This window comes from Vombatus ursinus, unplaced genomic scaffold (assembly GCF_900497805.2).
Source record: "Vombatus ursinus unplaced genomic scaffold, bare-nosed wombat genome assembly UNPS02014801.1, whole genome shotgun sequence".
In the NCBI taxonomy this organism is placed as follows: Eukaryota; Metazoa; Chordata; class Mammalia; order Diprotodontia; family Vombatidae; genus Vombatus; species Vombatus ursinus.
The window spans coordinates 389,991-408,315 of NW_020954579.1; the positions used below are offsets into that span (position 1 = coordinate 389,991).

The 18,325-nt window shown below is 38.3% G+C and overlaps 1 pseudogene; it reads left to right on the forward strand.

Moving 5' to 3' along the window:
* Positions 1–1,634: 1,634 nt before the first annotated feature.
* LOC114050755 lies at positions 1,635–1,987 on the forward strand (annotated as a pseudogene).
* The last annotated feature ends 16,338 nt before the right edge of the window (positions 1,988–18,325 follow it).

Consider the following 18,325-nt stretch of genomic DNA (forward strand, 5'->3'; position numbering starts at 1 on the left):
TCCCACTTTCAGGGCTCCTGTGCCCATCATGGAAAGGGTAAAAATAAATAAATAAATGAATGAATGAATGAATGAATAAATAAATGAAGCAAAACAAAGTAATTTTGAGGACACGCTGCTAATATTTTGGGATTGTGGGAGGATCAGAAAAGCTTTCATGTAGTAACAGGCCTCTGAACTGTGCACTGATGGAAGCCAAGGATGGTCCTGCAGTAGGGGTGAGGAGAAAGCAACTTCCAGCCATGGAGGACAATTTGTACAAGGGTATGGGGGTGGGAGATAGGATGTTCCAAATTGGGAACAGCTAGCAGGTCAGTTTAAATAGAAAGAAGAATGTGCAAAGGGGAGTAATATAAGACAGGCAGGAGGTAAGTGGAAGACCGATCATAAACATCTTTAAATGCCAGGTAGATAAAATTTATATTTTATCCTGGAGGTATTAGGGAGCCTGAAAAGTAAGTCAGGAATTTCAATTCAAGATCATTTCCATAAATGCTGCTATAGATTAAAGTTTACCTTTCCTGATAAGAGGGTTTATCTGTGATATAGAAATGTAATAATGTAAATGCTGTGAATATACAGGTTTGATCATGGATTATGGAATCATAGATTTAGTGTTAAAAGTAACTTTAGAGATTGTCTAATCTAAAACTCTCATTTGATAGATGAGAATACTTTCAATTACACTCCACCCAACTTGCCTAGGAAATGAAGTTCAGTTTCCTGTCTCTGGCACGGAAGGCCTGCTATAGTCAGGCTTCAACCTACCTTTCTAGTCTTATTTCAGACTAATTCCCTATTTCCTGCCAGTTACACTACTTTTAGACTTCTCTATGATGCCTTCCTTCCCCAGAAAAATCATCATTGGGAAATCTCAGTATCCTTCAAGACTGAATTTGCCTGGTACTTACTTCTTGTCAGTTATCTTCAGCCTCTCTGATTGGATCCTCCGACTGGAGAGCAGGGCCATGGGCTTCAGTACTTTTATTTTTAAAAGCGGCTTAGCACAATCTTCTTGCATTTCCCACCAGATACACTGCTTTTAGATGTCTTGGTGCTTCTCCATCATGCCCCTGTGTATCCATATACTCCCTCCACCTTTCAGCTTCCTTTTATATATTGTCTTCCCTCATTAGATTGTAAGCTCCTTGACAGCAGGAACTGTCTTTTTTTTTTTTCACTTGTATTTGTATTGCCAGCACTTAGCACAGTGCCTAGCACAGAATAGGCACTTAATAAATGTTTATTGACTGACAGACAGACTAATTCCCCTAATGCACTCTTGTTTCAGTCAAATTAAGCTAGTTTGTATGAGGGCTGAATCACTGTCAGATCATAGCAAAAGCCACACTGGATTGGCGGTGGGGGACCAAGCTTTCAGTCCCGACTTTTCTTCCCCTAATACTTGTGTGACTTTAGTCAAGTCACCTTACACTTTCTGGGCTTCTTTTTCTTTATATGTAAAGTAATAGATGACTAGACCCTGTTTTCGGTCCCTTGTAGCTCTAGTCTATGATATTTGGAAAGTCTCGCACAGTCATAAAAGTGTTACAGAACTGAACAAAGGAGCACAGAGGCAGCCGCGGCGTGAGCACTGGACTGCAAAGGACCAAGAGGCCACTGACACCATAAGTCTCCTCTTAAACAAGCCCAAGAGCAAGATGACCTCTGAGGAGCTGCAGAAGTGGGAAGAGAGGAGTTCAACACCGGACCCCCGTCAGTGCTCACCCAGTCGCTGAAGAATGACACCCAAGTTCTTATCAATTGCTGAAACAAGAAGAAACTTCTGGGCCTAGTGAAGGCCTTTGATAGACACTGCAACATGGTCTTGGAGAACATGAAGGAGATGTGGATGGAGGTACCCAAAAGTGGCAAAGGCAAGAAAAAGTCAAAACCAGTGAACAAAGATCGTTACATTTCCAAGATGATTCTGAGCGAGGATTCAATCATCATGGTCCTCAGGAATCCACTCATTGCTGGCAGGTAGCGCGGCCAGAGCCTCCCCTTCCCCACCCCCACACTTGGCTCAGCCCAATAAGGCTGAGGGGTTCACAAGTTTTACCTTTTGTGAATAAAACCTTGCTGTTTTTTCTTAAAAAAAAAAAAAAGAATTGAACAAAGGCAAACGTCCCAATTTTTGCCTAGATGCTTTATTGCAGCAGCCTCCTAATTGATCTCCCTGAATCTAGTTCCATTGCTGTCAGTTGCTCAACAGTTTCGGTTGTGGCCAGCTTTTCTTTCCGTTTTCTTAGCAAAGATACTAACGTAGTTTGCCATTTCCTTCTCCAGTTCATTTTATGCATGAGGAAACTGAGGAAAAAAGGGTTAAGTGAGTCACCCAGGATCACACAGCAAGTGTCTAAAGCTAGATTTGAGCTCAAAAAGATGAGTCTTCCTGACTCCAGACCCAGCTCTCTATCCACTGTGCCACCTAGCTGCCCACATCCAGTTCCACCCCTCTCTTATCTATCTTCTACAGTGGCTTCCAAATATTCCTTATGCACAAGTGTCATGGGATCACTCAAGAAGTTTCATGGGTTTCCTAATGGCTCTAGAATAAAATGCAAATCTATTGTCTGGCACCTAACATCCTTTACTCTTGTGCTTAGAGTCCTCTACAGTTAACTCCCACTTTTCTTTCTATTCTTATATTCTTATGCCTCTCCATCATGTACTCATTGTTGCAGTCAAACTGGCCTACCGGCTATTTTCCTTACATGACACTCTATCTCCCATCTCCTTGCTTCTGTGCAAGTCACCACCACCCCACCCTATTTCTGGAATGCACTCCTTCTTCACCTCTGCCTCTTTGAAGTCCTATCATCTTTCAAGTCACAGCTCAAGTGAAAACTTCAACAGAAGCCTTTTTCTGATTCTTCTGGTTGTTCGTATTCTCTCCCCTTTGCAACTCTGTGTTGCGTTATGTAGACTTTGTATTGATTTCGTTGTGCATACGTTGCTTGCCAGGGAAAAGTAAGATTTGAGGACAAGGCTTACGTGAATTTGGGCTCTGATTCCCTCAGGCCTAGCCCAGTGCCTGGTACACAGAAGACATACAGTAAATGTTTGTCAAACTGAATTGTTTGAAATCAAATTGCTCAACAAATTCTGTATACTATAGGCCAGGGAGATAGACAGATTTCTAACAAAATTCTAGAATGTCATTAAAGGGCTGGTTAGTGAATATTTAGGAAAGGAAGTAGTGATCTCAAAGAGTCAACATGGCTTCCCCAAGAAGCTTTGGGTTCTACTAGGCTAACCCAATTTCCTTCTTGGATAGGATGACTAAACTAGTGAAAAACAGCATAGCAACTTTGGAGTCCGGGAGAGCTGGCATCAAGACCTGCTTCTGACACGTGCTGCTTGTGTAACCAAGGTCCGTCTAGTCAGTATTTATTAAGCACCTGTTTTGTGCCAGGCATTATGCTAATGAGGTAATCATTTACATTTTCAGTGGCCCCTGGCAAATCTGAAAGACTGTAAGTTACAACTAATTGCTGATCTGCACTGAGAAAGTTTGAAAGTTCCCCACACAGATCAGGTCACAGATACCGACTCAGAACAAACAAACCAACCAATCAGTGAGGGGAATGTTGTAGATATAGTCAGTCAATAAGCATTTATTAAGTCCCTAATATGTGCCAGACGCTATGAGATAGAGTGTAGTCTAGAGATAGATAGGTAGATAGAGTTTATCTCTAAGACCATAAATCTAGAGCTAGAAAGGAACTTAGAAATCTAGTCCAACCATTCCATTTTATGGGGAAGGATATTGAGATGCGAAGAAGTTAATACAGATATAATCAAGTGGAATCTGATTTGAAGCCAGTGCCTCTCACTCCAAATACTGAACTATTTCTACCATACTTGGTATTTAATAAAGTCTTTTTTTTTTCATTCTACTGTTGAAAAGATGGCAAGCTGAGAACTGAACAATAGCACAATTGAATGGAATCATCCTTGGTTGAATGACTTTTCTCACTGAAGGTTCCTGAAACAACAAAATACGCACATGAAAATGATTATTTACTGTGTTTCTAATAGAAATAAAGAAAAGGTAGGATTAACAGAATTGGACAAGTGAGCCTCAAAGTAAAAATTAAGTCATGCAAAAGCAGTTATAAAATATCAGTGTCTGTTGGTTTAGGAACACATTTTGAGGTGAACTTTGAAGGAGTTGCTAGAAATGTTTTACTTGGGTGATACTCAAATTTGCAATAATCTTTTTGATATATAATTTGGCACATAATACATGCTGAGCAAGTATCTGAGGAAATATGTAAGAATGGAGCATGAATGAGTAAAAGGAAGAATAAATGAATGAATGAACAAACGAATGAATGAATGAATGAATGAAGACTTGAGTATATGACCAGCTGAAGGAATATGAACAGGTAAGTGAGTGATTGTGGAAAGGAAGAATGTTTCACCTATACCATTAAAAATTCCCCTTTGGCCACAGAGGGGTCACCTAATAAGATCTCTTCATGGTTAGCAATTCTACTTTGGAGTTACTCTCTATAAAAATGCTCTTGGTACAAGTTAAAATACCAAAGCTAACAAACGATAATGAGAGAAAGCTTTCAAAGTCCACTGTGATACAACCATAATTAGGTCAGAATCTAGAAAAGATTAATACATGGCATGACTTGTGCTTTACTGAGACATTCTATTCAAACTTCAACCTGCCAGACAACAGTTATAGAACCTACCAATATAAAACTATAAGCATTTTAAATTGTAGTGTAAAAAATGTCAGCTATAATATGCAGATATCTCTGTAAGAATGACTGATTTCCACTCCTTTACAGAGGTCGGGGATGTAGGGTGATCCATGGGTATAGAATATTGCAAATAACATCAGATTTCTCACATATATATACACACACATATACATATATGTGAAGTATATAATGTATTTATATGATATATAATATATAACAATATATTTATATTTTGTATAACATAAATATGTACATATACAAATGTTTCATACACACACACACACACACACACACACATAGACAGACAGATAGACAAACACAGATAAGAGAGACAGAGGTTATACTGGGGTTTTTTTTCTCTTTTTCCTCCTTTTTTTCTTTTTAAAGAAATTCTTTGTTATAAGGGATGGCTCCCAGGGATGGGAAGTTCTGGAAGTACAAGACACATCCGTAAACTGAGATCAGATTGGCAGCTGCTGTGAAACCACAATTTCAATGAGATTGGACTGAGAGACCTATTTCAAACCCCGGTGCTTCCTCCCTGTTTTCTCTAATTACTTACCTAGACAATCTCAGCATGAAGCTCCTCCCTAATCCTTCTCCCCATGACCCAAGTAGTGAGAATAGTTAAGAAGATTGGAGAAGGGGAAAATTATATGAAGTACTTTCATTAAAGCTTGCCATGTGACAATTCCATTTATAGAGATTTCCTTTACTATGTTTTAATAAATCATGTGTCTGTTAAAAAGTCAATCCTATAAAGCTTATGAATAAGATCAAGAGCAGATGGTTTCCCAAAGGTAGACTGAGAGCTTGAGAGCACAGATGATGGAGTCTAGCCACTGTCTCCAGCCCCAATATCCCAACTTCCTCATACTCCTCACTGCCTCACTAGAACAGCAGATGTGACCATGTTCTCAACCACAATAGACAGCCCATCCATCTAGTCTCAGACAAGAACACAAAAACCAAATTCTATAGTGCTCATAGATCCATATTGAACCTGAAATCCTGTGCTTACATGCCACAAGTTGGGTGAACTTGGTGTGGTAGTAGCAGGTAGTAGTACAAGAGTTGGTAAGCTGAACAACCCTCTATGGAAGATTGGGGATACTTTAGCCTTTTGGAAAGCCAGCATACATACACTGAATGCCCTTTGATGGAACCCCTTGGCCTCAACATAGCACTAACCTAGTGGCCAAATTATATGTTACTCTTCCAAGTTGGTTAACTAATTAATTAAGTGACAAATTGTTTTCTATAGTTTGGTGAAAGTAGGGAAATGAGACAAATGTGGAGTGCTATTTTTTCTACAGGAACAAGTTTACACCTAGCACCCACCACTCTTCAGACAAACATAACATCTGATTGTTCAGTGGGTAGAGTGCTGGACCAAGAGTCAAGAAGATCTGAGTTCAAATCTGGCCTCAAACATTTACTAGCTGTGTGGCTTAGGGTAAATCACTTAAACTTTGACTGTTTTTTCATCTATAAAATGGAAATAATAATAGCACCTACCTCCAGGGTTGCTGTGAGGATCAAATGAGATAATATTTGTAAAGTGTTTTGCTTGCCTTAGAATGCTATATAAATGCTTATTATTATTATTATTATTATTATTTTAATTCAGGTACCAAAATAAAAGAAATGGAGAGGAAGAATAACTCAGTTATTTTAAAGAACCAGATTGGCAGAAATTTTACAAGAATTAATGCAACTTTCTAAATCTCTAACTTTCTTGTAGGTGTCCTCACATCAGAGCTTTGAAACTGCTGGGAAGCAGCAGCCACTAGGATATAGGGGGGAAAACCACCAGGAAATGTAACGTGGACAGGGAGTTTGCTGGTTGGATTCTTGGGACCATGGGTACAGAACTGCATGATATCAGGGACATGAGTGAACCTCTGGTGTCCACTGACCTTCAGGGCTCACCCAGAGACTGGACAGGAAGTGACTGCTGTCTCTAGAGGAATAATGATGGTGTTAGTTCTCCAGCATTTAGTAAGATTGTCTCATTCCCCTTCTCTGTGACTTCAATTTTGCAGAATCGGGGTATGCCTGGTAATTTTCCTTTGAAAACAGCCTTTAAATGTGTCTATTCCCTCAACAGAAGAGAAGAACTTAGATCTTAATGGGAGTAACTGTAACCATTGAGGAGTAGAGATTTCAGACCTTCAGCAGATGAATGATGCTTGGACATTTTAATGTTGTATCCTTTATTGTCAATTCTGTTCAATAAATGTTCAATATGTGAGTGTGTAACTCTTGCAAGTCACAAGAGACAGGGAAAGAGATTAGAATCTCAATGAGAATCAAGGCAACCAAAACAAATAATTTATGACCATCTTTGTGTTATCAGCCATCCATCGAGGCAAGATAGATGTTGGGCCAAGTCACCAGAAGGCTAGAATCCAAGTCATTCTGTCCCTGTTAGCTCAATGGGTCAAGGAGTAGCATTGGAAGTCAGGGAAAGCCAGATGGGGTCCTATCACTTGGACAAAGGTCTAGGCTGGCCAGGCCATATATGCACTACACATGTGCGACAGGGACTAGAGGGGACTGTGGAACCTCAAGTTCAAGGCACCATTGAGTAATTTAAGCAGAAATTACCTTAGTAGCTATTAGTAGGTATTCCTACTCACCCATCTGTTTTTCCCTTTTTCATGCCTGTATAAGACCCAACTTCCTGTGTGAGGATTCCGACACAATGCATGCAGTAAGAATAAATTATAATGTAATATGATAATCTAATATGAGACTTACAACTACAGTTTTATGAGACATGGAGGGACAGAGAGACCATTTATAGCTGGGAAGTTAGGAAATGACTTTTTGAGGACGAAGAAGCTTGAACTGGGTCATGAAGGATCGGAAGTATTTTGCTCTTTAAAATAATTTCATTTTTTGTTATTATTCTGGACCTGACAAACACCAACATAAACACTTCCATAAACAAAGAAACATAGAGAAAGAGGATTGTATATAAAACCAGGAATCTCCCAAACATAAACCTTGATTTTTTTAAAGTATGGAACAAATTCAGCGCATTAGTTTCAGAGCCGTCTTGTTTGCCTGTGTCTCCTTATGGATTGCCAGAAAGGGAAGGATTTCAGTAGGTGAAGGGGTGGAAGGAGAGCATTCCAAGTATTTGAGACAGCATCTGCAAAAGCATGAATCAGTCAACTAAAATATTAAGCATTAAGCACCTACTATGTGCCTTGGACTGGTCCATATACTGGGAATATAAAGACAAAAGTCAAAAAGTCCCTAACCTCAAGGAATTTACTTCTATGGAGGAAACAATATATCTTTATTCAGGTATACTATACAGAGGTGGAAGGAGATAAAATTAAATGAGATAATAGCAACCAGTCCATTTGGCTGCAACATAGAGATTGTTAATAATAATATAAAATAAAGAGTATAATAGTATATGGGCAGCTAGGTAGCACAGTGAATAGAATGCCTGGCCTAGAGATTCATCTTCAAATTCAGCCTCAGACATTTAGTGGCTATGTGACCCTGGGCAAGTCACTTAATCCTGTTTGTCTCAGTTTCCTCATTTGTAAAATGAGCAGGAAATGGCAAACTACTCCAGTGTCTTTGCCAAGAAAACTCCAAATGGGGTCACAAAGAATTGGACATGACTGAACAAAAATAATAGTATATAATAAGACTGAAAACTTGGAAACAGATTAAAGAGGCCTTGAATGCCAGGGTGTAGGGATTTAATTAGTCCTATACCAGCAGAAGAGTTAAACCGATCCTCTTCTTTGCCGCTCTGGATGGGGTTTAAATTGTATCACTTTGCAGCAACAATTCAGTGCCACCTAAGAGAAAATGAACAGAACTAGACATCAGAAATCTAGGTGCTTGTCTGATGCCAGATTAAATATGTGGAATAAATACAACTTGAGAATAAATCACATACTACATAAAATATTACACCTTTTTAAATGCCACCGGGGAAATCTTTAATAATAGCCACACACAATAAAGAGTAAAATGAAGAATGAGTATTAAGGAAAAAATTCAACTAAGAAAGTGAATTATGATCAGGAATTACATAATTCATTTTCTTAGTAGAATTCTTTTCCTCAACAGAAGTTAACAGACTTGAATTATGGGTATGGGCCAAGCTAGTTCAGGATTATAATTCATTTTCTTAGTGGAAGTTGTTTTTTTTTTCCTTGACACAAGAGACTAAATGAATTAGTGGCATGGGCCAAGCTACCCAGAAACACCCTGGGCAAATATTGATGTTTCTACAAAGCCAACATAACTCTGCCTCAGTGTATACAACAGACTTTTAAAAGTAGCATTCCTGTTGGCAGCTTATTATGAAAAGACACATTTGTTCTATATGAGTGGTGAGTGGTGCCCAGGATTTAATCTTGTTCCTCCAGCACACAGTTTGTCAGGAATTCTGATCTTTTCTACCTAGGGCAGCAATTTTATTTGTTCATTTTTTTTTTAAGCTTTAGCAATTTTTTTTTATTTTTGCATTGTAGTCATTTCCTGATATTCTGACAGCCTCCACCCTTAAACCGTCCCTTTTGACAAAGAAAAACAATTAAGCAAAACCAACCAACACAGAGAACTAGTCTGAAGACAAATGCAATATTCTGTACCCATAGCCCTCCACTTTTTTCCCAGTGCTAGGTCAGAAATTGGTTGTCACAATTAATCAGAGTTCTAATGCCTGTTAGTATTTTCATTTACATTATTGTACACTTTGTGTAAACAGTTCTCCTGGTTCTGCTGACTTCACCCTGCATCAATTCCTACATACTTTCCAAGTTTTCCAAAATCCTCATATTTGTCATTTCTTACAGAGTAATGATATTCCATTAAATTCATACATGACAATTGGTTCATCTGTTCCTCATTGATAGGCACCCACTTTGCTTTCAGGTTATTACTACCACATAAAGTATAGGGAAGGGCAGCTAGGTGGTACAGTGAATAAAGCACCAAGACTGTAGTTCAAATCCTGCCTCAGATACTTACTAGCTCTGTGACCCTGGGCAAGTCAGTGAACCCTGTTTGCCTCAGTTTCCTCATCTGTAAAATGAACTGGACAAGGAAATGGCAAACTATTCCAGTATCCTTGCCAAGAAAACCTCAAATAGGGTCATGAAAAATTGGACATGACTGAAAAATGACTGAACAACAACAACAAAAGTAAAGGGAAGCAATTTTAAAAGAAAAGAGCCTTTTTTGTGTGTCAAAGCTCAGAACTCATCCATTGGACAAGAAATGACTTCCCCCTAACCTTCATCCCTGCCTTTTACATGCATGTGTGTTTTACCTTTTTGGAAGTCTAACAACTGACTATTAAAAGGACTCTAACCTTGAAGCTTTTAGGAGACTAACGATTATCTAGGGCAGCAGAAATCTCGGTGAAACTGTCAATGCTGTCAAAGAAAATATATATATTTATACTGTACTCTGTGGCACAAGTCTGCCAGGCATATTTTTAATTAATTTTACATTACTCTGAATTCAAGCATTGTTCTGCTTGAGTGAGCCCTTTCAGAGTAGGGACTGGGTATTTTTTGCTGTTGTTTTGTCTTGTTTTGCTTTTCTTTGTATCTCTAGGACTTAGTATAGTACCTCGAGCATGGGAGGTCTAGGAGGACACCTCTGGTGTAAGGGTTTGCTGAACCCTTTTCAGGGCTACCCATCCACCTTTGGTGTCCACCTGGCACTCAGATCTCACCTATGGCTCCAAGAAGCTGTAGCATGCATAACAACCACACTTCAATAAACCATCCCAGCAGATGGACTAACCCAGGTTGAAAGTAACAAAGGGACATAAATCTATCACTGAGTTAGGGGGGTGTCTACCCTAAGCATGTGAAGACTTCCCGGTGGAATGAGAATAGTTGGTTCCAACAGCCAGAAAGGTGGAGGAAGCAGGTACTGTGGAGTGCTTAGAGTTTGGTCAGCCATTAAAGATGCCAAGGTTATCCACTGCATGCTAGACCATTGCCAGTCACCCTGATTTTTGTCTTGCCACTGGAATTCTATGACAAGACAAGAGAAAATGAGGCTGACAATTTTGTACAGCTCTACCTCACTTGAATCCAGTTCATCTACGAGTCAAGACATCACCATGATGTCACTGGTCCTCTTCAAAAACGAAGAACAAACAAGTACAATGTAGGTACTTTGCTCATTGACTGACTGCCTGGAGAGAAATATCCAACCAAGTAAAGTCACAAAGTCACAAAATCACCTCAGATATCTCCATAAAACAAGACTAATTAAGATGGTTTTTATAGAAATCTTGAACAAAGCTCACGATATTATAAAACAAAGTTTTGAGTTGCTATTTAACTTTCACAGTGCTTAATAAATACTTGTTGATTTGACTATAACTAATTCCTTCTTTGACTACTTTCTTCAGAAATTCAAAATGACTTTCTCCCAATGCTCAATCCTCTTATTCAGGTCAAATGAGAAAGAGAGTATTGGCCTTAGGTGAGTCATAACTGAGATCCATTCAGGGTGTGGAGAAGACAATGATTTTAATCAGCAAAGAGGTAATTTTTGTTCTCAGTTTGGTTACAATCCTTAATCCATTTTCTAAGGCTTCAATTTAGATCCTTAACATTTTTCAGCTTTCATTTTTTTTTATTTTCCATTTAATGGAACCGCCCTCGAGAAAGGATTGTAGCCAGGAGAAATATTTACTTCCTAGTATTTTCATTTGAACTCAAATAGAGATACTTCCCCAGTGCCAAGCAGTAAACCATCAGCCTTGCTATATAAAAACAATCTAATATTTAGAAGCACCTATGGTGTGCCCAGTGCTATGCTTGGTACTAGTGGGAAGAGGGTATGACATGGAGGGAGGGGAAGAGAGGTAACAGATAACGATCAGAGAAAACAGTAATCAAGATAAACATGAAATCCCCCAGTACTGTTTACTAGGATTACTGTCACTAATCTGTTTTCTCCCAGCTTTGTAATGACAGTGGCTATTTGCTTCAATTTTTATAGGGGAATCATTTCCTCATGGTATAATGAAACCCATCCATCACCACCTCATCATGAACAGAGGTAATTAGATACTGCCATGCCATCTGGGCAATTTGTGTTTCACCTGGACATCACTTGTTCACTCAATAAGCATTTATGCAACACCTACTCTGTGCAAGGCCTGGTGCTAAATAGTGTAAGAGTAAGGCTATCCTGGTAAATGTTTAACAATTAGCTCCCTGAAAAATAACAAATATATTCAGAATACACTTTTAAATTTAATTTGCATTGATAACATTTTCTCCATCACTTTCTTAAGTCTCAACAGTCAACAAAGCATTAAATCAAGGCCTGATTTGTAACATTTGCCAATTTCTGAGGTGTAAATGCTCACACTAAAAATTTAACAAACAGCTCTCTCTAGCTAGCACATCCCTGTCAGGGGATACAAATATGAACAAGCAATCATAATAACATCAAAAATGGTTAGCATTTATATAATGCTTTAAGGTTTATTAAGCACTTTAAAATATTATCTCATTTTATCCTTACAACAGCTTTAGGAGATAGTTGCTATAGCTTTCCTCATTTTATAGATGAGGAAACTGAGGCAGACAGAAGTTAAGTGACTTGGCCAGGGTTACACAGCTTATAAGAGTCTAAGGCTAGATTTAAATTCAGTCTTCCTGACTCCAAACCCAGGACCTTATCTACTGTGTTACCTACTAATCATGGTTCCTACCTTCATAGACCTTAAGGATAAGGTAGATAGATGATAGACAAAGAGAGAGAGAGAAATGGATAGATAGACAGATAAATAGAAATATCTGTAGAGATATGTATCTATAGAGATAGAGATAAAGAGAGATAGATAGAGATATATTTCATGTTTTATGTATATACATATATATATTCCATGATAAATATATATTTATATTTATTCCATGTTATTATATATATTCTGTTATTTATATAATATATTCCTTGTTTATATATATATTCCATTATATATATTCCATATTGTTTATATATGTTCCATGTAATTTATATTATATTCCATGTTTATATAGTCCATGTTTTATATATATTCCATATTATTTATATGTTTTTCCATTATAATTTATCTATATACATTCCATATATTCCATGTCATACCTTGTCTATACATATGTGTATGTGCATACATACATATACATATGTATAGACAAAGTATAACATGGAAATGACACTTCCTCCATAAAGCCATCCCTGATATCCCTGACACCATTCTTCTCTCTGCCCTTCCCCCAGGCTGAAAATATTGTCTCTCTCCTTAAATGACCCAATGTGTCTGGATCTTTAATAATAACACCTATTTCCCAGGGTTCTTGTGAGGACCAAATGAAGTATCAAATGAGGATATACACATGTATGTGTGTATGTATATGTATGGATGCATGGATGTGTATATATATGTATACATACATGATACTCTGCAAAACTCCAAGTGCTCTATGAATAAATGTTAGATAGTTATTGTTATTAGCTGCTATTTTTCCTTTGCCTGTATTTTGCACTGTACTTTCCCATGTCCATGTTATCCTACATCCTCTTTCTCTGTCCATCATAGAGTGTAAGTAATCTTCTTGAGGGCCATGACAGTGTCATTTTTTTTACTTCTATACTCCTTGTATCTAACACAGTCCCTCACACACAGTAGGTGTTTAATGAATGTGAATCAAGATGAATTGAATTGAATGCTACAAAATATTACATTAGTTTAAGAAAAGAGAGAGATTCCTTCAGCCTAGGGATATCATAAGTTTATGGATTTAGAGCACGAAGGGACTTTAGAGGTCCTTTGAGAAACATATCATGGAGAGATGGATAGCATTTGACTTGGCTCTTTGAAGGATGGATAGTGGAGTTCAGAGGTGTGGAGACAGGGCACTCTAAAAGAGGGGAACAACATAGGGAAAAGTACACAAGCACTGAATTCAATTAAGCTCACATTTATTAAACACCTCCCAAGAATATTCCAGTTTGTCTCTTGAGAATGTAGGGTACATGGCACAGAAAATACTAGTGACAGAGGAAGCTGGAAAGGTATATTAGAAGCCATTAGAAGAGGTCTTTAAATACCCTGTGAATGAAGGAATACGGGATATTCAGCAAAGAATGTGGAACCATTGACAGTTTTTAAGTGAAGAATGACATGTCCAAGGGACTAAGTCAGGGGCGGGAAACCTGCGGTATTGAGGCCATATGTGGCCTTCTAGTTCCTTGGGTGCGGCCTTTTGACTGAGTCCAAGTTTTATAGAACAAATCCTTTTATTAAGGGGATTTGTTCTGTCAAGTTTGGATTCAGTCTAAGGGCTGCACTTGAGGACCTAGAGGGCCACATGTGGCCTCGAGGCTACAGGTTCCCTACCCTAGGAGTAGGTTCTGACTTCAATCACTCATTCCTTCATTTGCCTATTTTTCCACTTCAGGCTTATGACTCCAGCTCCATTTAATATTGTCAGCTCCTCATTATTTGTGCCTAGTTCACAACTAGTATGACGTTAATAGATAGTCATCCTAAAGCCTATGTTCTACTTCACCATCCAAAGGTTAATGAAGCATCATTTTCCACCCATTTATTGTATCAAAAGTTTTATCAATCCCCTGCAGCAATCATTGCATAAAAGCATCTGGAGCCCTGGCTTCAACCAATATCATGTTTTATGCATTTCATTGATGGATATTTCTTACTTAGATGTTTCAGCATTAAAATATAATGAAGTAACATTCAACAGGCCTGAAAAGAGAATCTATGAATATGTATACATTTGTGTTCGGAAGCTGTAATTAATAAAACATCTCTTTACCTCTTTTGATGCATTTATACACATGGTGCTTTACCACGTAAAGTATTCTGACGCTATTATTTGAGGCCATACGTTTTTATCAGAGGGAAACTATGAGTGTATTGTTGGGGATAAAGGAGAAATAGCATGTTCTTAGCTCCAGGGTAGAACACAAATCACATATGGTTTGTACATTAACCTTTTTTCCAATAGCTATTTAGTCTAATTGGTATCCTCTTTAAACAACACAATGATTATATTGAAGCTATAGTATTGATTTCCTGGGTCATGGAAATTGATTGAAATGCACTTTGGAGAACAAATATTACATTATTGTTCATTATCATTGTTCAGCGGGTTAAATAACCCTTTGGACCTCAATGTCAAGAGAAGCATGAAGCAAGGAAATGAATGCTCCCCAAAGATGTTCACTGCTGTTGGAGGGTATCCTATACAGAGTCCAAATGGAAGAGAGAATCTCTGTATCTTTTTTGGGACATGGATCCCATTAGCAGTCTAGTGAAACCTATAGACCTCTTCACAGACTAATGTTTTCAAATGCATAAAACAAAATACATACAGTTACAAAGGAAATCAATTTATTCAAAATACAGTTATCAAATTACTAAAAAAAAAAAACCCAAGTTCATGGTTTAGAACCATGTTAAGAACTCCTGCTATAGGTGCTAAGATACTTCAGATGTTTCTATTTATATTGTATATTGTATTGATTGCATCAAGCCCTAGACCACTATAATACCTTTCCATTAGGAACAATGGCCATTCAAAGGAGATCAGACAAATAATTCACACAAGAAAAAAAAAACAAATGGATGAGAAATATCTATTATCCCAACTGACATGCATACGGGTGCATATTCCATTGAGTTGATATATCAATACACAGATACTAAAAAAAAAAAACAAAAAAAAAACAGGGCAGCAAGGTGGCACAGTGGATAGAGTGCCAGGCTCAGAGTCAAGAAGACTCATCTTCATGAGTTCAAATCCACCCTCGGACACTTATTAGCTATGTGACCCCACTGGGTGAGTCACTTAACCCCATTTGCTTCAGTTTCCTCATCTGCAAAATAAACTGTAGAAGTAAATAACAAACCATTTCAGTATCTTTGCCAAGAAAACCCCAAATGGGGTCACAAAAAGTTGGACACAACTGAAATGACTGAACAGCAACAAAGAAAAGCAGTGGACTGTAGTGCCATAAATGAATAGAAAATTAAATGGTCTGGGTCACATATGAGAAATTACAAAATGCTTTAAACAATCCCAAGTTGCTTTCTGATGCAAAAGAGACATCTTTTTAATACCAATATTCTCCCAGTGATGCTATAGAGGACCAAATCCTGAACCACTATGATTCCTGAAGGATCAAAATGGTAGATAACCCCAAGAGACAATGGAAAAACAGCTAGTAGATAAAACTAGACTGCAGAGTGTAGTCAACAAGAACTTGTGCTCAAGAAAATTGTCATATCCAGGAAGTTGTTGTTGTTTGTCCTTCGTTGTCAAAGAGAACTGTGGCATCAGGAAAGTGATGCCATGACTTGCAAGTGATTTGGATTTAAGTGATGGGGGCTGTGCAAAGTCACCAACCTCACTTTCTCCTCCATAGCCATCTGGGCCCAATGGCAAGATACAAATCAGGAGATGCCCCCCCCCATCCAGGAGGTCTATTATCATAAAAGAAGAAGGGCTAGTCATGAAGCAAGAAGAATGGAAAATAAATGGACAACTCAAATGCTACACTGAGTGGGACCCACAGAACAGCTAGAGACCTAGAAGATTTCAATCAGTCAATCAACAAGCATTTCGAGTGGCAAGTGGATGAGAGGAAAGAGACCATGGTGCCTAGAAGGAGAATCCTGTATGGGAGACAATAAGCCACAAAGCCAAGACACAAGACAGGAGTAGCCCAGTGGTGCCATTTGCCCAGCAGAGATGTTGTGTCCAAAGGGAGTGGATATGATGATGAAAAAATGGCTCTGCTGTACCAGAGGTGTGATTTTCCTTGGTTATGTGCATTCCATGCAAGTGTGGCTTTCTACTAGTGTGCTTTTCATGTTTGTCTACTGTCTCCACTAATTCTATATGTATTCATGGGAGACTATAACTTGGGTTTGAGAGGGGACTAGTTTATGGCTACTATTCTTACTCTGCCAGGTCAGTAAATGCCTTTGCTTAGAGGTAACTCTTGTTTTTGAAGTTATTAACTATTAAAGTTAAATACATTGACTTGTAAGCTCTAGTTTTAGGGGCGAATATTCAATCCTTGAACTTGAGGCAATTGAGGACCCAACTTACAAGTGCCAAGTGAGAGAGGGCTAACTTCAGAGAAGAGAAAGCTACATGTAAACTAGATGCAATATAAATATAATGACTACTGGAGTTCTTTACCATGTTGACCCTGTAGGAATCACTCCAGCAGCTAGGGAGATCATAAAATTCCTCATGTAGAAAGTCACATGAGCTGAGTCTTAAAAAAAACTATGAATCTAAGAGACAGAGTCAAGGAAGAAGTGAATTGCAGGCATGGAGGACAGCCAGGACAAAGGCGCAGAGATGGGAGATAGCTACATATGAAGAAAAGTAAAGCACCAGTTTTATTGGATTGTTGTATGCACAAAAGAGGATCAAGTTCAAAAGGTGGGTTGGAGTTCATTTATGAAGTGCTATAAATGTCAAACAAAGGAGTTTCTATCTGGTTCTAGAAGCAATAGGGAACCATTTAAGTTTATTGAGCAGAGGTGTGACATGATTACATTTCCCTTCTAGGAAAATTCCTTTGACAGGTATGTGAAAGATGGATTAGAGTGGGACCAAACCTGAGGCCTTCAATGAGGGTTTGAACTAGGGTAGTGCATGTTTAAGTAAAGAGAAGAAATGAGACATGAAATGATGAGACTTGGGAACTGATAGGAGATGTAGAGAGAATGGAAGGGAAGAGTCCAGGATAAAACTGGGGCTGTGAGCCGAGGTTACTGGAAGGAAGGTGGCGCTCTCAACAGTAATACTGTTCACTTTCATGGGGAAGATAATGAATTTTATTTTGAACATGTTGTGTTTGAGATGCCTACAGAACATCCAGTTTGTAATATCAAATAGTCCATTTGTGAAATGGGCCTGCAGCTCAAGAGAGAATACAGCTGAATATAGGTTGAAGATTAGAAAGAGAAAGAGAAGATTGTGGACACAATTGGCTGAGAAGATGGGAGGCCATGGGATTGAGGACAATATGTTGTGGGGTCAGCCTTGGTGAGGAGGAGGGTGATCTCTTCATCAGAGACAACAACATGTGACTACGGGATGATGTCAAAAGCCTGTGAGATAAGGAGAAAGGGAAAAGAGAGAGCTAGCTGTTAATAGTTCAATATTCCCATTAAACAATTAAGCAGAGTTTAATTCCTCAGCTGAAAGGACAAGAGAAAAGTGAGGCATGGAAGAAACAAAAAGGTAAGAGAAAACAGATTGGAAGCCCCTCAAAGGGGAGTGAAACAAAGGAATAATTAGGAATAATAGGATAGCCTTGCAGTGAGGACTCAGTTAAGATTAGATAACATACATTTCTAGATTTCTGGCATATTGATTGGGCAGATTAATGGAAAGACATGAAGAAATATCTCATGAAAGGAAGGAAGAAAGAAAGAAGGAAGGAGAGAAGGAAGGAAGAAGGGAAGGAGGGAAGGAAGAAAGGAAGATAGAGATAGATAGATAGATAGATAGATAGATAGATAGATAGATAGATAGATAGATAGATAGATAGATAGA